Source organism: Primulina tabacum, chromosome 6, assembly GCF_025594145.1.
Source record: "Primulina tabacum isolate GXHZ01 chromosome 6, ASM2559414v2, whole genome shotgun sequence".
Classification (NCBI taxonomy): Eukaryota; Viridiplantae; Streptophyta; class Magnoliopsida; order Lamiales; family Gesneriaceae; genus Primulina; species Primulina tabacum.
The window spans coordinates 29,799,153-29,820,298 of record NC_134555.1 but is presented as its reverse complement, the minus strand read 5'-3'; the positions used below and the strand labels follow the sequence as shown (position 1 = coordinate 29,820,298).

Below are 21,146 nucleotides of genomic sequence, written 5' to 3'. Positions count from 1 at the left end.
CCCTTGGGAAGGCTTCACTAGAAAAATTTGATTTATATAACTCTTTTGTACAAACCCACTCAGCTAGGACTTACCCACTGCCTATACTGAACTCCTAGCACTCAAGATTGTAGGCAGCACCTCACAATCAGCATATTGTTTAATGTCTCATATGCAAAGACTACAAACACATTGTTTTACGTCTTTGTGTGAAGACTCACTCAACTAAAATTTGAAGTTCAACTCTGTTGGAAACTAAATTCCGGAGTTTGACAAAATATGAACCAACTGATACGCGCGATTATATTCAGCAACTGGACTTAAAAACTGAAATCAGCTGATCTAAAAAAGAAAACTGATTGGAAATCGATTAGTTGATACATTCAGCCGTATGCTTTTAAACTGATCAACCAACTGATACGCGCGATTATATTCAGCAACTGGACTTAACAACTGAAATCAGCTGATCGAATAAAGAAAACTGATCAGTTGGAAACCGATCAGTTGATACATTCAGCCGTATGATTTTAAGCTAAGCATCCTTCCACAGAACATGTCTCGGAAAAGAACACTCAACCGACAAAGAGACATAGAAGACTGCAACTGAATATGGAACGCCGCACTTCAATCAATACAGCTTAGAACAACGCATTTCGGCTAAAGCAGTTAAGACGCCGCATTACAATAAATGAAGCAAACAATGCCCAAGAAATAATGAAGTGGCAATCAACGGATACAAAGATTCAAATATATCTCAAGTTACCGTTGGAAGAGAAGCTTATAAATATGACAGAAGAACAACTGAAAAAAAGAGAGAGAGATCACTCTATTCAAAGCTTGCTGTTACTCTGCCAAAATCCTAGCTCACTCTTACTTGATTTATACGTAGCATTCAAGGCTACAATTTGAGCTCACTAGCACTTTGTAATAATCGTTAAATTCGATAGTGCTAAGATCAGTTACGCACTGAGAACATTTTGTAATACTAAGAGTTTCAGTTTTTGGCAGTGATAAGTCCAAACTGAAGTGGGTCAGTACAAATCTTGTATTCGATCAAAGTTTTTTAGTGGAAATCCTATCCTTTAGATAGAAGGGGTGACGTAGGAGTAATTGAAATCTCCGAACATCCAGAAACAATCCTTGTGTATTTTATTTTCGTATTCTATCTTTCAGTCAGTTACTTTCCGCAACTACTTTAGTTTAACTGATTGTCATTGACCAACAAGATTCCGAGAATCAGTATTTCTCCAAACTGAACTCAAAATTCGAAAAGATCTGTTTTAATTGTGAGTGTTTATTCAACCCCCCCTTTCTAAACACTCTTGATACGTTAATCGATCCTATCAAGTGGTATCAGATCGGTTGAATCTTGTTTTTGAATATTTTAATCTATAAACTTGCTAGCATGACTTCATTCAACAAAACTCCTATGTTCTCTAGAGAAGAATTTGATGATTGGAAAATCAGAATGCAGGCTCATTTAGCTGCACAAGATGATGACATGTGGTATATCATAACTGATGGACCCATGAAGATTCTAAAAACAAATACAGCAGTTGCCATAACAGAAGGGGCACCACAAAGAATAGAAAAGCCCAGAGATGAATGGACAACTGAAGATAAAAGAAAAGCAAATATTGATAATGTGGCCAAAGACATTCTGTACAAAACGCTGGACAAAGTAACCTTCAGCAAAATAAAGATGTGTAAGATAGCCAAAGAAATTTGGAAAAAGCTGATCCAGCTGTGTGAAGGAAATGATCAAACCAAAGAAAATAAACTTTCTGTTGCTGTTCAAAAGTTTGATAACATCAAAATGAAAGTAGGAGAATCAATGCACGAGTATGATGAAAGAATAAGCAGTATCATCAATGAGTTAAATGCACTTGGAAAAGTGTATACCAACAAAGAGATTGCACTGAAGGTAATGAGAGGTCTTCCCAATGAATGGGATGTCAAGACCATGGCAATGAGGGAGTCCAAAGATCTGAACCAGATTGAACTTCATGATCTATTTGCTGATTTAAAGGCTTATGAATTTGAGCTGCAGACCAGAGAAGGAGAACCATCTACCCCTGCAGCCACAACTGCTCTAGCTGCTATCAGAACAGAACCAATCAATTCAGTCGAGAAATCTGCTGATCAGTTGAGCAGTGATGCTATGTCATTGTTCATCAAAAAATTTGGAAGGTTCATGAGAAAGAATCAAGGAAACTTCCAGAAGCCATACCAAAGAAACAGCTCCAAAGATGAATCAAATGCCTGCTACAACTGTGGCAAATCAGGTCACTTTATTGCTGATTGTCCTAAACCCAAGAAGGATAGTCAAGGCTCAACTGATAGAAGAAAGAAATCATATGAGCACAAAAGAAGACCCAAGGAAGATAAGAAGTCCTTCAGAAAGAAACATGAGGTACTCTTAGCTGAAGAAAACAAATCTAAATGGGCAAAAACTGACAGTGAAGAGTCAGAACCAGAAAGCTCATGCAGCTCTAGTGATGATGAGGAAGTCAAGTGCTTAATGGCCAATGATGCAGAAGAAGAATCATCTAGCCAACAGGTATTTGATTTCATCTCAACTGATTTCACACGAGAAGAACTCATTCTAACACTACATGACATGGTAAATGAGTATCAAAAGCTTGCATCATCATTTGAAAAAATCAAAGCAAAGCAAACTGATCCCATAGACAATAAAACCAAAACTGATGAATCAGTTGATGGGTTGAGTCTAAAAAGGAAAATTGCTGAGTTAAAAGCAGAAAGAGACAAAAATCAGTCATTAATCCAGAAGTTGATTCTTGAAAACTCAAAACAGACTGAGCTCATTCAGTCTTGGAACAAGTCATCTACTGCACTGAATGAGATGTAGAATTCACAAAAATCAGTTTCTGATAAAACTGATTTAGGGTTCAACACTCAAGGAGAAATGTATCCAAATGATACTCAACCAAAGCTAAAAGCAGACAAAGGGAAATACATTCACTTTGTCAAAACAGCAGAGGTACAAGAACAAATTGAGCCCAGTAAACTGATTGAGCAACCTACTGAGAATATGAACAAGGCTAGAAGATATAGGATTGGTTATAGTCAAAAATTCTGAACTGATTCACAAAGTCAGTCATCAAAGAGGTTTCACAAGAACTATTCGAATAGCTATTTCAATTACTATAACTGCAAGCCAGTTCAGAAGAGATATAGAATGAACAATCAGTTGAATAAAGCTAAAGCACATATTTTATCATCTGTACACTACACACCAAGCACACAAAAGCCGATAAAAACCATTTGGAATACAGCTACTGGAAAGTCTGTTAGACTAATCAAAGTGTGGGTTCCTAAGGGACTAATCAGTTCAGGACCCAAATAGATATGGGTACCAAGTAATATTATGTGTGTGATTGCAGGTAACTGGTACAAACAAGAAATCAATATGGTATTTGGACAGTGGATGTTCGCGACATATGACAGGAGATGCAAGTGCGTTATCTCAACTGATCAAATACAGTGGTCCAAACATAAGTTTCGGGGACAATTCCAAAGGTAGAACTGTGGGTAAGGGTAAGCTTATCCATGGTAACTTTACTTTTAAAGATGTTCTATTAGTAGAAAACCTGAAGTATAACTTGATTAGCATCAATCAATTATGCGACAGTGGATTCTCAGTACAATTTGACAAAAACTCATGTTCAGTCAAAACTTCAACTAATGAAATCATACTAACTGGCAAACGTTGTGGAAACACATATAAAGTCAGTTGGAATGATCAAACTTATGCACCAGTTTGTTTTATTGCTTCCAAATCATCTAAAAACTGGTTATGGCATAAGGGACTAAATCATTTAAACTTTAAAACCATTGCCTATCTGAGTAAACATGAATTTGTAACTGGTTTGCCCAAAATAGACTTTTCAAAAGAAAAACTTTGCTCAGCATGTCTGTAAGGCCCGAGAATTTGATTACCGTAATCTGAACTGATTTGGGTGTATTACTGTAATCTGAGATTATTCTGTGATGATTTCTTGATTAATTGAAGTGATTATAGACAGAACGGAGTGGACCGGGAAAGACGAGAACAGACGCGAAATATGTGCGAAGGAAATGTCATGCGCGCACATGCGCGAGTTGGTGCGCACACATGCGCGGTTTTGACATAAGAATCCGCGCATATGCGCGGCGTGAGGGCGCGCATATGCGCGAGGTGTATAGTAGCCTAGTGGAGTGCTCGGCGCATATGCGCGACGTGAACGGCGCATATGCGCGAGCAGGGCAGAAAGGTTGGCGCACATGCGCGGCAGAAGGCACGCATATGCGTGAGTTGATATATGCGGAGACAGTAGGTCTCGCGCATATGCGCGATGTCAGTGCGCGCATATGCGCGAATAGTCCAGGAGCCGGACAGTGCTTCCGGCACATATGCGCTGATTTTGGGCGCGCATATGCGCGTGGCATGCAAAACGTAAGATTGCCACTTGGTTTGTATGAGCGACGTGTATATATATATATATATATATATATATATATATACATACAAATGTTCCATTCTTTTCAGAATTTGGTAAGAAGAAACGAGAAAAGGGTCGAGGAAGTTTGCCAAAAATCCTTACGCCTTTTGTTAAAGATCCGCCCGTCTGAATTGTAATCCGACTTCAGTACTGTGTTCCTATCAACGCAGGCTACAACTGGACGTAAGTTTTTTTACGTTTAGATATGATTTGAAAATATGATGTGGTCAGAATTGAATATAACTCATATATAGTGTTTCTGATTCAGTAGACATTGTATATTTGAAATCAGATTGAAGAACGGACTGATTATGTAATTATTATGATTTTTGGAGTTGATTTGATTGAGAATCGATATCAGATTTATATTATCATTGAAATTATGAGTTATATCGATAGAGATTATGAGTTCTGGTATCTCATGTGGTACTAACCCTTGTGGTAATCAGATATACCTCGAAAAAGAATTCGAGAATTGGGTAGTACTTCGATTGATCAGATGGATGAGACAGAAACTCTGATGGAAACACAGTTGAAGAAATTTCAGTCGTTTCAACCGCCGATTCTGAAGGGTAATGAGACACCAGTGGAGTGTGAGTATTGGTTAGATGATATAGAGATACTGTTTGATTCACTTGATTATTCAATCGAACAGAGAATTAAATTGGTGCCCAATCAGTTACACGAGGTCGCTAGGAGTTGGTGGATTACAACCAAAAGGGTATTAGAACAGCGGGGTACGGTGATTACGTGGGAAGTCTTTAAAGCTGAATTTTATCAAAGATTCTTCTCAGGATCGTGCCGAGAGGACAAGAGAGCAGAGTTTGAGAATTTGAAACAGGTCCAACTGAATATTGAAGAATATGTTGCTAAATTCTCTACTCTACTGCGTTTTATTCCTCAGATAGCTGGGAATGATGAAGCTGTAGCTGATCAGTACATCATTGGATTAAATTCTGAGATAATTGCCTTGATAAAGGTAGAACGACCTTACCATTTTGCTGATACTTTGAATAAAGCAAAAAGAGCTGAGGCGAGTCTGATTAGACAACAAGGAAGGTTGGGTGCAATGCAACCCCAGACCCAACAATTCCCTCTCCGATTGGATAGTGGCAGTACGAGTGGGAAGCAAGATTTGCTGAAAGCTCGAAAGAAATAGTTCAAGAAGTTAGGGAGCGGTTCATCTAGCTCCAGTGGTTCTAACCCGAGTTACACCGGAGTTTATTGTAGAACCTGTGGAGGAAGGCATCCCACGTAACAATGCAGAGGTGTACTTGGTAGTTGTCATGTTTGTCGACAGCAAGGACACTTTGGTAAAGTCTGTCCACAGAGAGGTTCCTGAAGATTTCAGGGAGCAGAATCATTTGGTGAAAGTGATCGAGGAACAGACCCAGGACACACGTAATGATATAGTGGCAGGTAATAATCTTTTATGATTATGTTGCATATGTATTGATATATACTAATGCATTCCCTACGATTATCTTTGACTGAGTTGTATTGATATATGTTGTACCTGCTGGGTCTGTATTACTGTAGTATGGATCTTTGTCCCTTTTGGGGAGAGGAATTGATATCAGTGAATTCTGTAATATATTGTGTACTGCAATAAAAAAGAATGAGATTGAATTAGATTGTATTGTACTTGTGTTATCTGATTCTGATTACATTATTGATATTAATATGCTAACAAGTACAGAACTATTATAATTTCTTGCCAGGAGATGGTAAGATTCAGACCCGAAATGGCCGATGAACGAATGATATACGGTAAGGATTCTTGATTTTGAATTCCTTGATATCCGTATTACGTATGATTCGATGATTATCGAAAAGAATGGAGTAATTCCTTATGTATTCAGTTGATTACTGAAGTTGAGCCTATCTGGGAATGATTTGTCAGTAGCAGGAGAGTTGCTATTGTCGTTCCAGATGAAATTCCGGGTTTGTCTTATATCAGGAAGAGCGACTTCAGCCTTGATTTGATATCAGGTGTGGATTTCATTGTAGACTTCTGTACAGAATGATATTGATTGAATTGAAAGAATTGAAATGTCAGTTAGAAGATTTACTGTCTGAGAGTTCGAGTTACATCTGATTATGTGTTCCTCTGAGAAATACTTCAGCTCTGTGTATGGGTTGATAAATCCTGTGTTCCGAAGTGTTCTGATGACCTTATGCTCGTTTTATCTATGATATTTTGATATATTCGCAGCGTATGATTGATTGAATAGAACATTTGAAATTTGTATTGGATATTCTGGGAACTGAGATTGTTGTAAACAGAATTGTTCGGCTATGAATCTAGATTGCAACAGATTGTATTCAGAGTCTGTGATATCTGAAGATAGTATACTGATTGATTGTAGCACAGTTGAGACAGTGATCCGATTGTTCAGAACTTGATTACGATAGTCAGAACATTGTGTCAATCAGAATACCAGTTAGGTAATGCTTTATTTTATATAATTAGCTAATTTGTTTGTGCCAAATATTTCGAATTTGAAATGACAGGTATTGTCAGAGGCACACAGTAGTAGATTCCGTATTATTCTAGTAACAAGAAATGTGTGATAATACGAACGGACAGTTTTGATGTAAACAAACGAAATCATTTTTGTCAGAATTTGTATTGAAATGTCTAAATCGCTGACAAATGAAGACAGGAAGATAGAAACCAGGAGATTGGTTATATAGATTATCGATTCCTAAATAAAAATAGGAGTATAATTCTACGGATCTGGTGATATTTACCGAAATCGTGCCAAGAATGTACCAGAATGTGGTTATGATTGAACGATTGTTCAAATCTGCATATGTATATTGTACAGAATGATGTACAGATATGACTAGATGACTGAGAGGTATGTCAGAAAAGGGGTCAAATCGTATTAAATGCCAGAGTTAATTATATCATACCGTGATTTTGGTTAATTTTGTACTTTTGGCAGAATGTATAGCATGATTTTTTTTGATCTATGGTTTATAGATTGACGGATAGTCGGAGCGAACTATCTAGATACTGGAGGATATCCAGGAACTGTAGTGCTGGATTTTAGCACTAGTGACTTGAGATCTTGTCACTTTATGAAATACTGTACAATAATAGCTATTAGATGAGTATCGAGATAGCTCTAGTCGATGTATTGTACAGTGAGTACTGCAGATTTCCGCTGAGTGGGAATGATATTACGATGATATCTGAGATTGAATTTGATAACAGCTGATGATATTGATTTGGTATGAGCTGTTGATTGGTATATACGGATGTTGTATAGCCAGTATTTGCAAGTAATTTTATCAGAATGGTTTGATAGAATGAATTTGCTGAAGTAACCTCTATTATACATTCCTTCTTTATCTGATTTGATTGCCTGTGATTTCGAGGACGAAATCATATCTTAGAGGGGGAGAAATGTAAGGCCCGAGAATTTGATTACCCTAATCTGAACTGATTTGGGTGTATTTACCGTAATCTGAGATTATTCTGGGATGATTTCTTGATTAATTGAAGTGATTATAGACGGAACGGAGTGGACCGGGAAAGACGAGAACAGACGCGAAATATGTGCGAAGGAAATGTCATGCGCGCACATGCGCGAGTTGGTGCGCACACATGTGCGGTTTTGACAGAAGACTCCGCGCATATGCGCGGCGTGAGGGCGCGCATATGCGCGAGGTGTACAGTAGCCTAATGGAGTGCTCGGCGCATATGCGCGACGTGAACGGCGCATATGCGCGAGCAGGGCAGAAAGGTTGGCGCACATGCGCGGCAGAAGGCACGCATATGCGCGAGTTGATATATGCGGAGACAGTAGGTCTCGCGCATATGCGCGATGTCAGTGCGCGCATATGCGCGAGTAGTCCAGGAGCCGGACAGTGCTTCCGGCACATATGCGCGGATTTCGGGCGCGCATATGCGCGTGGCATGCAAAACGTAAGATTGCCACTTGGTTTGTATGAGCGTCGTGTATATATATATATATACATACAAACGTTCCATTCTTTTCAGAATTTGGCAAGAAGAAACGAGAAAAGGGTCGAGGAAGTTTGCCAAAAATCCTTACGCCTTTTGTTAAAGATCCGCCCGTCTGAATTGTAATCCGACTTCAGTACTGTGTTCCTATCAACGCAGGCTACAACTGGACGTAAGTTTTTTTACGTTTAGATACGATTTGAAAATATGATGTGGTCAGAATTGAATATAACTCATATATAGTGTTTCTGATATAGTAGACATTGTATATTTGAAGTCAGATAGAAGAACGGACTGATTATGTAATTATTATGATTTTCGGAGTTGATTTGATTGAGAATCGATATCAGATTTATATTATCATTGAAATTATGATTTATATCGATAGTGATTATGAGTTCTGGTATTATATCTGTGATGTTGGAATTGACGGGGTTATCGAGACTGTATTGTTATGCCATCGAAACATCAGTCGATTGATATTGATCAGACTCGGTATTGGTTGAGATTGTATTGTGGTATCATATGTCGATTGGCATTGATCAGATTATGTTTTGATTTGAGTATTAATCAGAACAGGATTTGAACTGAGTCATGTACTGATATTGTATCTATTCGATTGTCATTATCAGATTGGGTATGGACAGATTTGACTTCAATACTTCGTCTTCGTCGGACCGAGAAGATAAATGTATAAATTAATGTTGAGTTGGGATTGCACAACTCGAGTGAGGTTTGGCTCGAGTTTCCCTAAATCACATGCTTTACCTAATTGTATTGATTTGATTGATGTACTTGTTCTCTTGATTTATAGACAGCAGGTATTGGACGAGTAATCTTGTGACAGAAGTGCCTGGTAGTGGTGGGATCGCCACGGGCACATTGCACGATGTCACAAGATAGTGTATTGGCGGTTGTGCCAAAGTCTGTCACCGGATGTTTGGCTATCGATGTGGATAGAATTATAACTTCTTCTATTACTGATGATCGATATTATATCGATGTGGATAGAATCGGAGCTTCTTCTATTACTGGTGATCGGTACCGTATCGATGTGGATAGAATCATAACTTCTTCTATTACTGGTGATCGATATTATATCGATGTGGATAGAATCGGAGTTCTTTCTATCACTGGTGATCGATACTATACCGATGTCGATAGAATACGAGCTTCTTCTATTACTGGTGATCGATACCATATCGATGTGGATAGAATTGGTATTTCTTCTATTACTGGTGATCGATACCCTATCGACGTGGATAGAAATGGAGTCTTTTCTATTACCGTTGGTCAATATGGGAATGCTAACTTCTGGAAACCGGGATCCCTAGACTAGGATTGAGTCTAGTCTTAAATTTGGAGTAATGAGTCTAACTGACAGTTATACTGATTCATATTGATTTATGTTCCTGATGATGGTACATGTTTAGAATAGGATTTATTCTTGATATGGATTTATATTCTGATATGAATACATGTTAGACATATCTGTTATATGCTTTTATATTGTTTTTATGATTGCATGTATACATGATTTATACTGAGAATGTAATTCTTACCGGAGTTATCTGGCTGTTGTCTTGTTTGTATGTGTGCATGGCAACAGGTAGGATAAGATCAGGGTCAAGAAGAGAAAGAGGCTGGACTAGATAGCGTGGAGATCCAGGCTTCGAAGCAACTTAGGATTCAGCACTGAGAGATAGTTGAACCTAGTTGAATTCTTGTAGATAATACAAGATTGGTATATTTATGTTTAATATGTAATTTGAATCGAATTACATTACGTTTCCGCTTTGTATTAAAAAAAAAATTTTAGACCCTGTTTATTATAATTGTTTGAATTATTCCTAAAGACAATTCAGGAATGAATTAGCGTCCGGGTCCCCACAATGTCAGTATTGTAACGTCCCGAAAATCAGAAAGTCCACGTGAACTACATGCATGCAAATTATTAAATTTCTTTGGTATTTTATTAAATTCTTTTAAAGCATAAAATGCTTGTTTATTTTATTAATTTGTGTTTAATTATTTTTATGCATAATTCATGCATGATAGAATTTATTTAACAAAATTTTAAAGGTTCATGCATTAAAGATTTTTAAGTTTCATTTCGTGTTCGAACGAGGAACGGAGACCGGAGAATTTTCAAGAAAATTATTTTTATTACATGATTCATATTTTTATTAATTAATATAAGATGTTTTAAAGGTATTTTTCAAGAAATGGATTTTTATTAGGTATTTTTACTCGCAAGATTTTATTTTTTTACGGTACGCAAATTTTATCGAATCAGGAAACTTTTTGAGGGTTCGGCTAATATTTTCAAAAACTTTCCAACACGAAATATTTTTTGAGAGTGTGTTTGGATTTTATGAGCCTACTTTAAGATTATTGGGCTTAAATATCTTTTTAAACCTTTAATTAAATATTTAGGGCCCTTTAGTCAATTATTAACCATTTAAATAATAATACATAATCTTCATTAACCTAAACCTACCCGATCCATAGCAGCCGACACCCCTCTCCAGCCATACAATTCTCATCGGTTTTTCACAGCAGAAAACTCAAGAAAAGCTTCGGCCATGGATTCTTCTTGAAAAGGAAAAATTCTCCCGGGTCTCCCTCGCATCGTTCGTGCTCTTCAAACATATAAGGCACGCTATGTATCTCCATTCTCGCATCATTTACGTCATATATGTGCTGTGATATGTGTGATGTTTTTAAACTGCTCGGTCCTTGCATATTCATGACTAACTCTTTCGGTTTTTGCATGAAATCTCACGGTTTTGGTTGCAACTCATGTTTTCTTTATTTCGGTGCAAAGGGCTGCTTGTGTGACGTCGAAGGGGCTGCACCATGTGCAGATCGAGGATGTATAGGGCTGTGTAAGTTCGAAACCCAGCTGGTTTATGTGTCCGAGCGGATGATCCATTTAGCGTAAGTAAGGGCTAGATCTAGTGATTTGCGTGTGCAGCCATGCATGGTCCGATCCTGGTCCAAAAGCTGACCCTCCTGGGTCCATGATAGGGCTGGGAGAGGGGCGTGAGTTGCTGGTTTCGGTCCAGGAGCTGAGCGAAGGAGTGGGTTGAGGGGTGGCTCGGTTGGGTCATTGGCGTGCTTTGATGGTAGCTAGAGATCGTGCGTGTGGTTTGGGTTGCTTGGAGCTGTAGCCGTGAGCCTTGTGAGCTTACTAGGGTCCTAAGGTGGGTTAGGTGAGGTTGGTTAGTTGCTGGTCCTTTTAACTAAGGCTAGAAACGATTTTTAAGAGAAATGGGCGGCTAGGGTGTTCGAGTGAGGAATTGTAGAATTTGTACAGCTGCTGTCCAGGGGCTTTAAGGTTGAAGGGGCTGGATTTGAAGTTTTAGGACCGAAGGTGTGTGTATTAGGTGTGGTAAAAAGTTGGGAAAGTTTTGGTTAAGTTTCGGGTCGATTCGGGTTAAAACCGGGACTCCGGTCCAAGTTTTAAAGCGCATCGTTTAAGTTTTTAAACGAGCTCAAGTTTACGTCTAAGAAATATTTTTAAATATGTTTTGAAACATTTTTAAGAGTTTGGTAAGTTTAGGATAAAAATAATGAGTTTTGGATTTATCCGGGATTTAGTCGTCGCACGAAACTTTAATTAAATAATTCATCGAAACACCTAGATATAAGCTTAATAAAATAATAGAAAATTATATTTAAGCTCAAATAATTATTAGAAGTCTAAGTTTTTAAATTGGAAATTTTATGCTAAGCTTTGGTTTAATTCAGGATTAAAACTCATTAATAGGTTATATTTAAATATTAATTTAAAAGTCATAGATTTAAGCCAAATAAAAATATGAGAAAGTTCATGTAGGCTTAAATAATTATCTGGGACATGTTAGAGTCAAAGGAATTAAGAAAATGTCAAAGAAGTGAAATTTTACGTCTAGGGACAAAACGATAATTTTGGGTTTCCAAGGGCAAAATCGTCATTTTGCAACCAGGTGAGATTTTTGTCCTGGTAGCGTCCTGAGCACATTTTATCATGTTTTAAATGTTTAAGCATCATGTTTACGATTTTTACGTAATTATAATAAATACGGTGCATGCTTGGTTTAAAAGAAAAATTACGTATATGCATTATTTTATTAAGTGATGAATATGATGACACGTTTTGAAGGAAGTGATTTAGTTGTGACTAATACGATGACACGATGACATGATGATATGATTGGAGATATCGTGAGGGAGAAGGCCCTAGAGGAGGGAGCCCGTTTACGGGAGAAGGCCCCAGAGGGAGCCCGACGATCGTATTTCCATTGACATGATATGATGATATGATAGGACAAGGCCCAGCTGACGGGTGAGAGTGTCGCTGGTGTCCCCGCCGCCCTGTACTGTGGTTACACGTAGATGGATCCATCGACTGACATGATGACATGATGATACGAAAGTCACAGCTAATGAACTGAATTCAATTAAAAAGAAAATGGTCACGTACATGATAACAAGAGATGACATGTTTTGACACGTATATGATGATATGAGATGACATGATTTGACACGACTTGATTTTATACGACATGTTTATATTCATGTTTTTAAAGTTCATGAAAGATATGTTTATGTATATGATGATATGAGATGACATGCTTTGACACGACATGAATTTTCACGAGACGTTGATGTTCATGCTTTTAAAGTTCATGAAAGATATGTTTACGTATATGATGATATGAGATGACATGCTTTGACATGACATGATTTTACACAACACGTTTACATTATGCTTTTAAGTTCCTGAAAGATATGTTGAGTATGATATTTTTCACTGCTGTGTGCTAGGTATATGTACTTGTTATTAACGGTGCAGGTGTGTTGAGCCTTTAGACTAACTAGGCATGTGTGATGCAGGTGAGCTTAATGATGAAGAGACTGGAGGTGCCGAAATCTGAGTAGGCAGACCTGGTAAGGTTACACGACCCAAGAACCACATGTTTTCCGCATTACGATTTATGAAATTGAGAGGAGATGAATATTTTCATACGTTGATGATTTTAAGAATTTTATACGTTTATGTTTACGTATGATTTTAGACGAATTGGGTTGTTTTAAACTGCGCTATTTTTACTGACAAATATTTAAGATCATTTTTTTAAATGTTATATTTTCATATTACGATTTTACTCATTTACGTTAACGTTTGATGTTGGTCATTTTAAACTGTGATATTTTTATTGTAAAATAAAGACGATTATTTTAAATGTTATTTCGAAAATGCGAGCTTTTATAAAAAAAAATGTCCAGTAGAAATTTAAAAATGAGGTAGACGTTACAGTTGGTATCAGAGCAAGGGTCCTGTATAGGGTTGTGCCACCGCCAGCTTCTGCCGCTCAATCTTCAAGCCTCAAGTACGTAAGCTTTTATGATTTAAATGATTTACTCTTATCACCTGCATGTTAATATGATTTACGCTTTATGACGAACTACGGTATATGTTTAACTGATTTTATGATTTAAGGATTTACAGTTTTAAAAAAAAACATATTAAATTGCATGTTGGTTACGTTTGGAATTTGACGTGTCTAAGAATTTGAATATTGGGCTTTAGGAGAGGTTGATAATGATTTGACTATATTGATTTGTAGGTTAGTAGTATTGATGTGCTCCTTATGGGTCATAAGTTAATCTTGAAAATTATGAATTCTTTTGGGACTTGTAGAATTTTTAAGAAATTATTGATAGTTCGTAGTTGCTAGTTGAATTAATTTTTGAAGAAATAATGATTCGAAAACTACGACGATCTTTGGAAGTATAAAAACGTAGAATTTATTTAGGATGCATGCTCTACCTAATGGGACCTAAGGATTGAATTGAATGGATTGAGAATTTAAAGGAGCTAATTGTAATAACCAATAATTGAGGACCTAAGTGCAACAATAAAATTCTAAGGCACTATTTCGAATTTACCAAACTTTGGGATTAAATTTTTAGTTTTGAGAATTTTAAGGTTTAATTAGGCCAAGTCGAAAATTTTTTGAAAAAAATGCAAATTTCGAGGAGTTATAAGGCCAAAATTGTAATCTTTGAGAATTTTAAGGACTAAATTTCAAAATTTGAAATTTTAAGGATTAAATTTCGAACTTTTGAGGAACACTTGGGTAAAATCAGTAATTTTTGAGGTTATGAGAATTGATCTTGGGTCTAATAAAGTTAAGATTATTGAATTTTATGTTACGAGAAACCTATAAAATGGGATTAGGAACGCCAAGAACTTATGGGTAATTGTTGGATTATCGAGATTAAGGACAAATTCAGATAATATTCGAGGAAAGTAAGAACTAATTTTGAAATTTTTAAGAAATTTGGGGATTTGTTTAGCAGTAAGTAAAAATTGAATGGTTTAAATGATAAGACTTTTCGGTGATTTGAGCTTGAAGAGATAATTAGAACTTGGTTATATTTGAGTTATAATGTAATAAAGAAGGACAATCAAGGGCATTGTAGGATGATTCAATATTGAGCTTGAAAATCTAAATGTTAATGGAATAAGATAATTGAAAAAAAAAATTAAGAATTTAGAGTGATAACAATTTAAGGTAAATTGATCATTTAGTCAAGTTACAAGATTAGACATTAAGTTAACTTATTTTTGGGAACTTAAGTTTGATGTGTCATAAGTTTTAGTCATGATCTTAACAATTAAGATTATACATTTGTTGGAATTTAAATTTTTCTAGAAAGTTGGGTATGATTGATGGTTAGATTACATGATAGACGCATGTAAAAATTGAGGTAGACATCTTGTCTTGAGGAATTCTTGGAAGTCATTAAGAAACTTGGGAACAAGCGATTATGTCTATGAGAATTATGTTATCTATTATCATTTGGGATGCGTAAGTTTGAATTTTAAGTTTATGGAATACGTGTTCATACGGAAATTTTGGTTAAAAAAAATAATAATAATAAAAAATGAGAATTAGTTGTGTTCAACATAAGTTATCAATTAATGAATATGAAGATTTTTATCGAGTGAGAAATCTAAAAAGCTTGATATGGGTATTCTAGAACTCTATGAAGTATAAGTGAAGTTGATTTATTAGAGTTAATCTAAGGCTCCCATGGGATGACTTAATAAGTTTTATACGCTAGTATGTATGAAGCATTGAGGATACGTAGGAATGCAACATTCATTTCAATGAGGAAAGTCCAAGGGCCTTAAGCCTCAACTAAATTGTAATTGGGAAGAAAATAGTTTAAGCACGTGATTGATGATAGAAGGGTTTTATTAATTAGGTAGAAATTCGATAGTTTTATGGATTAACGCTACTCGAATTTAAAGATTTGCAACAATTTAATATTTGGGATGTACTTGTAAATAATTAAGTTACGTAAGTTTGGTGCTATAAGATAAAGATTCGATTCAAGTATCTTAGACTAATATTATTATGGGATTGAGATAAATTTTAACTTTTAAGTATTTTATCCACGATAGAAGTCGATTAGAAAAATTTGGTGCTAAGATCTACTAAGTCTAACTGCATGAATGCCAATACTTGTATTTGAAACTTTAACATATCTTGAGTTCAATAAATTTAAGAAAGGATGATGTTAAAATTTTAATATTGGAATATAATATGTCAATGAACATCTTGGGTATATTATAAGGAAAGTAAGATGCAATAAGTTTGGACTGTCATTTCTAATATTGGGAATTGCGAAAAAAAAGAGTCAAAATTCGAGGACATAGTAGAATAAAACTAAGTCACTATAAATCGTCTTAAGTTGTGATTTACAAACGAAGATTTTTACAGGCAAAATAATTAGGTTCGAGGAGACATAAGGACATCTTAAGATTTATTATTTTATCAGAGTAGCGTCGCGGAAGCGTGAACCATTGGGATGTTAGAACTAAGTCTAAATTTTGTGATTTTCAAGGATAAGCGAATTTCGGGGACGAAATTCAATTTAAGGAGGGGAGATTGTAACGTCCCGAAAATCAGAAAGTCCACGTGAACTACATGCATGCAAATTATTAAATTTCTTTGGTATTTTATTAAATTCTTTTAAAGCATAAAATGCTTGTTTATTTTATTAATTTGTGTTTAATTATTTTTATGCATAATTCATGCATGATAGAATTTATTTAACGAAATTTTAAAGGTTCATGCATTAAAGATTTTTAAGTTTCATTTCGTGTTCGAACGAGGAACGGAGACCGGAGAATTTTCAAGAAAATTATTTTTATTAGAAGTCTAAGTTTTTAAATTGGAAATTTTATGCTAAGCTTTGGTTTAATTCAGGATTAAAACTCATTAATAGGTTATATTTAAATATTAATTTAAAAGTCATAGATTTAAGCCAAATAAAAATATGAGAAAGTTCATGTAGGCTTAAATAATTATCTGCGACATGTTAGAGTCAATGGAATTAAGAAAATGTCAAAGAAGTGAAATTTTACGTCTAGGGACAAAACGATAATTTTGGGTTTCCAAGGGCAAAATCGTCATTTTGCAACCAGGTGAGATTTTTGTCCTGGTAGCGTCCTGAGCACATTTTATCATGTTTTAAATGTTTAAGCATCATGTTTACGATTTTTACGTAATTATAATAAATACGGTGCATGCTTGGTTTAAAAGAAAAATTACGTATATGCATTATTTTATTAAGTGATGAATATGATGACACGTTTTGAAGGAAGTGATTTAGTTGTGACTAATACGATGACACGATGACATGATGATATGATTGGAGATATCGTGAGGGAGAAGGCCCTAGAGGAGGGAGCCCGTTTACGGGAGAAGGCCCCAGAGGGAGCCCGACGATCGTATTTCCATTGACATGATATGAGATGATATGATAGGACAAGGCCCAGTTGACGGGTGAGAGTGTCGCTGGTGTCCCCGCCGCCCTGTACTGTGGTTACACGTAGATGGATCCATCGACTGACATGATGACATGATGATACGAAAGTCACAACTAATGAACTGAATTCAATTAAAAAGAAAATGGTCACGTACATGATAACAAGAGATGACATGTTTTGACACGTATATGATGATATGAGATGACATGATTTGACACGACTTGATTTTATACGACATGTTTATATTCATGTTTTTAAAGTTCATGAAAGATATGTTTATGTATATGATGATATGAGATGACATGCTTTGACACGACATGAATTTTCACGAGATGTTGATGTTCATGCTTTTAAAGTTCATTAAAGATATGTTTATGTATATGATGATATGAGATGACATGCTTTGACATGACATGATTTTACACAACACGTTTACATTATGATTTTAAGTTCATGAAAGATATGTTGAGTATGATATTTTTCACTGCTGTGTGCTAGGTATATGTACTTGTTATTAACGGTGCAGATGTGTTGAGTCTTTAGACTCACTAGGCGTGTGTGATGCAGGTGAACTTAATGATGAGGAGACTGGAGGTGCCGAAATCTGAGTAGGCAGACCTGGTAAGGTGACACGACCCGAGGACCACATGTTTTCCGCATTACGATTTATGAGATTGAGAGGAAATGAATATTTTCATACGTTGATGATTTAAGAATTTTATACGTTTATGTTTACGTATGATTTTAGACGAATTGAGTTGTTTTGAACTGCGCTATTTTTACTGACAAATATTTAAGATCATTTTTTTAAATGTTATATTTTTATATTATGATTTTTACTCCTTTACGTTTACGTTTGATGTTGGTCATTTTAAACTGTGATATTTTTATTGTAAAATAAAGACGATTATTTTAAATGTTATTTCGAAAATGCGAGCTTTTATAAAAAAAAATGTCCAGTTGAAATTTAAAAATGAGGTAGATGTTACAAGTATGGTAAACAAGTACGATCCTCTTTTAAAAACAAGGGCTGTAAATCTTCATCCCGATGCTTAGAACTGTTGCACATGGATCTCTTTGGTCCTATACCAGTCATGAGCTTAGGGGGAATGAAATACACCTTTGTAGTCGTAGATGATTTTTCAAGATTTACTTGGGTTATTTTTCTCAAATCTAAAGATCATACTGCTTCGCAACTAATAAAACTCTTCAAAAGACTTTTAAATGAAAAATCAGTTGGAATTGATCGAATCAGATCTGATCGAGGAACTGAATTCATCAATCAAACTCTTCCAAACTTCCTAGAAAATGCTGGAATTAAGCATGAGCTCTTAGCAGCCAGAACTACTCATGAGCAGAGAATTAAACTGATATTCCACCAGTTACGAGAGACTGCCAGAAGTTGGTGGATTACAAGTAAAAGAATGCTAGAACAGAGAGGTACAGTGATTTCGTGGGAAATATTCAGAACTGAATTTTATCGAAGATTTTTTTCAGTTTCGTACCGGGAGGACAAGAAAGCAGAGTTTGAGAATTTGAGACAAGTTCAACTGAATATTGAAGGATATGTTGCTAAATTCTCTACTCTACTGCGTTTTACTCCTCATGTGATTGGGAATGATGAAGCTGTAGCGGATCAGTTCATCAGAGGATTGAACTCGGAGATAGTTGCATTGATGAATATGCAGCGACCTTACCATTTTGTTGATGCCTTGAGTAGAGCGAAGAGAGCGGAGGCGAGTTTGATTAGACAACTAAAAAGGGTGTGTGCAATGCAACCCCAGGTACAGCAATCCCCTCTCCGATTTGAACGCGGCAGTACGAGTGGAAAGCAAGATTTGCTGAAAGCTCGAAAGAAGCCATTCAAGAAGTTAGAGAGCGGACTGAGTGCTTCGTCTAGCTCCAGTGGTTCCAGCCCAAGTTATACTGGAGTGTATTGCAGAATTTACGGAGGGAGACATTCCACAGAGCAATGCCAGGGAGTGACTGGTAGTTGCCATATTTGTAGACAGCCGGGACACTCTGCTAGAGTTTGTCCTCAGAGAAGTTCCCGAAGATTTTAGGGAGCAGAAGACCGAGGAACAGACATAGGACACACCTGAGGATATAGTGGCAGTTACTGTTTTTTATGATTATATTGCATATGTATTGATATATATTAATGCATTTCTTACGATTGTCTTTGAATGAGTTGCATTGAGATATACTGTATCTGTTGAGTTTGATTGTACTGTAGTATTGATTCCCTTACTTGTTGGGAGAGAAAGATTGATATCAGAGATTTCTGTGAAATATTGTATACTACAGTAAGATGAGAAGGAGGTCGAGTTAGATTATGATGTACTTGTATTTCTGATTTGACCGCATTATTGATAATAATATGCTGAACAAGTACAGAACTATTGTAGATTCCTGCCAGAACAATATAAGATTCAGACCAGATAGGAATGATGAGTAGAAATTCCTCAGTAAGGATTCTAGATCTAGAATTCCTTTGATATCTGTATTGTCTATGACTCGATTATTACAGAAAGGAGCAGATGGCATCCTTATGTATTCAGTAGACATACTGAAATCGAGCCTAGCATTGGCAGATTTGCCAGTGATGTACGAGTTGGCTGATGGTTGTCCAGATGAGATTCCGGATTTGCCTCAAATTGAAAGAGAGACTTCAGAATTGAATTAAGATCAGGTATTGTTTGTGCTTTAGAATTCAGTACAGAATGATATTAAATGTACAGAATGACACTGAGTGAATTGAAAGAATTGAAAGATCAGTAGAAGAGTACGGGCCAGGAGTTACATTTGATTTAGTGTTTCTCGGTGGCATATTTCAGTATGTTCAGAGATATTATGATGATTTCATGTTCGTGGTATCTATGATGTTTTGATATCCTTACAGCATCTGATTGACTGAATTGAATATCTGAAGATTGTATTGAATACTCTGAGAACTGTGATTATTGTATACAGAAATTATTCAGATAAGAATCATGCTTGAAACAGATTGTATGGAGAATGTGCGATATCTGAAGTTAGTATACCGATTGATTCTGACACAGTTGAGATCATGATCAGTAGATAAGAATAATATCGATATCAAAAATTTCAGAAATGTCAGAATTGTCAGAAATTTATTTTGGTCTGAGTTGGCAGATTATCTTATACGATTGTTTTTTTGTATCTGCTTGAGTATTGTTATTGTTCTAACACAATATTTGAGACAGCTTATATTGTTTGAGGGCATATTATATTTGCAGATGATATATAGCAGTTGATCAGAACGACATAAAGACGTGATTGATTAGTCAGAATTGACAATATTGCCAGGAATTGCCATTTTATGAGTTTACTAAACTCACCAGATCAGTATAGATTATTGATATTATGAATCTGATTTGATAGTACTGTTGTTCTGAGTCAGTGTTTGATATAGATTATTCAATCCGAATCAGAGTTGAATTCTATAATTTCAGTAGATCAGAAATATAATCAGAATGTTCAGAGCTTAATTTCAATAATCAGAACAGAGCATCGATCAGAGTGACAGATATGTGATTTTACGGTATGAGAATGATTATCTTGTGATGTCGAATGTTTCAGAATTGTACAACAGAATTTGATATCGACAATCAAAACCAAATACCAGGTAGGTATTTTCCTTTAATTTATATTATTAACTGATTGTTTATACCAAATAGTTCGAATTGGAAATGACAGATAGGGTCAGAAGCGCACAGAAATGGATTCAGTAGTCGTTCAGGTAACAGAAAGTATATGATAATTCGAACAGATAGTTTTGATATAGACAGATTAAATCAGTTATGGCAGAATTTATGCTGAAATATTGGCA

General features: G+C 35.9%; 1 long non-coding RNA gene across 2 annotated transcripts; it reads left to right on the top strand.

Moving 5' to 3' along the window:
* The first annotated feature begins 10,405 nt into the window (after positions 1–10,405).
* Positions 10,406–18,096, top strand: LOC142549221 (uncharacterized). 2 transcript variants are annotated; one of them, XR_012821135.1, is made up of 4 exons: positions 10,406–11,117; positions 13,342–13,395; positions 13,766–13,838; positions 17,861–18,096. It is a non-coding gene; the product is annotated as an uncharacterized LOC142549221 (long non-coding RNA). The 2 variants fall into 2 exon arrangements; XR_012821134.1 differs by having other exon boundaries at positions 13,342–13,838.
* The last annotated feature ends 3,050 nt before the right edge of the window (positions 18,097–21,146 follow it).